This window comes from Eleutherodactylus coqui, chromosome 13, assembly GCF_035609145.1.
Source record: "Eleutherodactylus coqui strain aEleCoq1 chromosome 13, aEleCoq1.hap1, whole genome shotgun sequence".
Lineage (NCBI taxonomy): Eukaryota > Metazoa > Chordata > Amphibia > Anura > Eleutherodactylidae > Eleutherodactylus > Eleutherodactylus coqui.
The window spans coordinates 77,481,721-77,484,220 of NC_089849.1; positions in this window are offsets into that span (position 1 = coordinate 77,481,721).

Sequence of the window (2,500 nt, forward strand, 5' to 3'; positions counted from 1 at the left end):
TGGACTTCTTGGCCTTTTCTGAAACTGAACAAACTGTATGAGAAAAGGCTTTTGATAATATTCCCAAGATGTTATGGCACAGATTAAGCTACCCTGATGCGCTAGCTAAGTAGACATTAGGCGTACTCCACGATCTTGCACTTCAAAGCCTTCAATAGCCTAGGAACATCTGAAAAAGCAGTAGTGCGGTAATACTGTTGAACTCACTTGCGTTTGCTTCCTTTCTAACTGGAGGAATGCATTTTCAGCCTTCTGCTGCCATCATTAAATATTCAGCTCGAATGCAGCAACAATTCTTCTTTTTAAATCAAATACTGGAAAAGGACTTCTTGCCAGGAGAAATGTTCTTTATGAAATCTCTTGGACATTTTGATCCAAAATGATCCACTTTTTCATGGTAGCATGGCCGAGCGGTCTAAGGCGCTGGATTAAGGCTCCAGTCTCTTTGGAGGCGTGGGTTCGAATCCCACTGCTGCCAGTTTTCAACTTTGAAAGCTCTCAAGTTGCTTTCTGAACATTTTAGTGGTCAGAAGAAGTTGCTTTTGATGATGCTCAGAAATGGACTTCTTGGCCTTTTCTGAAACTGAACAAACTGTATGAGAAAAGGCTTTTGATAATATTCCCAAGATGTTATGGCACAGATTAAGCTACCCTGATGCGCTAGCTAAGTAGACATTAGGCGTACTCCACGATCTTGCACTTCAAAGCCTTCAATAGCCTAGGAACATCTGAAAAAGCAGTAGTGCGGTAATACTGTTGAACTCACTTGCGTTTGCTTCCTTTCTAACTGGAGGAATGCATTTTCAGCCTTCTGCTGCCATCATTAAATATTCAGCTCGAATGCAGCAACAATTCTTCTTTTTAAATCAAATACTGGAAAAGGACTTCTTGCCAGGAGAAATGTTCTTTATGAAATCTCTTGGACATTTTGATCCAAAATTATCCACTTTTTCATGGTAGCATGGCCGAGCGGTCTAAGGCGCTGGATTAAGGCTCTAGTCTCTTTGGAGGCGTGGGTTCGAATCCCACTGCTGCCAGTTTTCAACTTTGAAAGCTCTCAAGTTGCTTTCTGAACATTTTAGTGGTCAGAAGAAGTTGCTTTTGATGATGCTCAGAAATGGACTTCTTGGCCTTTTCTGAAACTGAACAAACTGTATGAGAAAAGGCCTTTGATGATATTCCCAAGATGCTTTGGCACAGATTAAGCTACCCTGGTGTGCTAGCTAAGTAGACATTAGGCGCACTCCACGATCTTGCACTTCAAAGCCTTCAATAGCCTAGGAACATCTGAAAAAGCAGTAGTGCGGTAATACTGTTGAACTCACTTGCGTTTGCTTCCTTTCTAACTGTAGGAATGCATTTGCAGCCATCTGCTGCTATCATTAAATATTCAGCTCGAATGCAGCAATAATTCTTCTTTTTAAATCAAATACTGGAAAAGGACTTCTTGCCAGGAGAAATGTTCTTTATGAAATCTCTTGGACATTTTGATCCAAAATGATCCACTTTTTCATGGTAGCATGGCCGAGCGGTCTAAGGTGCTGGATTAAGGCTCCAGTCTCTTTGGAGGCGTGGGTTCGAATCCCACTGCTGCCAGTTTTCAACTTTGAAAGCTCTCAAGTTGCTTTCTGAACATTTTAGTGGTCAGAAGAAGTTGCTTTTGATGATGCTCAGAAATGGACTTCTTGGCCTTTTCTGAAACTGAACAAACTGTATGAGAAAAGGCTTTTGATAATATTCCCAAGATGTTATGGCACAGATTAAGCTACCCTGATGCGCTAGCTAAGTAGACATTAGGCGTACTCCACGATCTTGCACTTCAAAGCCTTCAATAGCCTAGGAACATCTGAAAAAGCAGTAGTGCGGTAATACTGTTGAACTCACTTGCGTTTGCTTCCTTTCTAACTGGAGGAATGCATTTTCAGCCTTCTGCTGCCATCATTAAATATTCAGCTCGAATGCAGCAACAATTCTTCTTTTTAAATCAAATACTGGAAAAGGACTTCTTGCCAGGAGAAATGTTCTTTATGAAATCTCTTGGACATTTTGATCCAAAATTATCCACTTTTTCATGGTAGCATGGCCGAGCGGTCTAAGGCGCTGGATTAAGGCTCCAGTCTCTTTGGAGGCGTGGGTTCGAATCCCACTGCTGCCAGTTTTCAACTTTGAAAGCTCTCAAGTTGCTTTCTGAACATTTTAGTGGTCAGAAGAAGTTGCTTTTGATGATGCTCAGAAATGGACTTCTTGGCCTTTTCTGAAACTGAACAAACTGTATGAGAAAAGGCCTTTGATGATATTCCCAAGATGCTTTGGCACAGATTAAGCTACCCTGGTGTGCTAGCTAAGTAGACATTAGGCGCACTCCACGATCTTGCACTTCAAAGCCTTCAATAGCCTAGGAACATCTGAAAAAGCAGTAGTGCGGTAATACTGTTGAACTCACTTGCGTTTGCTTCCTTTCTAACTGTAGGAATGCATTTGCAGCCATCTGCTGCTATCA